The sequence below is a fragment of the Sinocyclocheilus anshuiensis genome, unplaced genomic scaffold (genome assembly GCF_001515605.1).
Source record: "Sinocyclocheilus anshuiensis isolate Anshui unplaced genomic scaffold, SAMN03320099.WGS_v1.1 scaffold940, whole genome shotgun sequence".
Lineage (NCBI taxonomy): Eukaryota > Metazoa > Chordata > Actinopteri > Cypriniformes > Cyprinidae > Sinocyclocheilus > Sinocyclocheilus anshuiensis.
This window is the reverse complement of record NW_015549620.1, coordinates 909515-909756: the sequence shown is the minus strand read 5'-3', so window position 1 is coordinate 909756 and position 242 is coordinate 909515.

Sequence of the window (242 nt, the reverse complement as noted above, 5' to 3'; positions counted from 1 at the left end):
TACTGCGGGTTACACCAGCAACATGCCCGTGGACACTGCAGACTAGCGGTTTGCATGTGTACTGCACGTTGACGTGGACAATGACGCAGAAGTATAAATGAAAACTGACACATAGCCTACGGCTTAGGTCCGACGCAGAAGTATAAATCAGCCTTAAAGTCTCACATCCAAAGATATATTCTTTATAGAAGTTAAGAGTCAACCACGCCCTCCTAAAACGGCTCGTTCTAACACACCCCCAC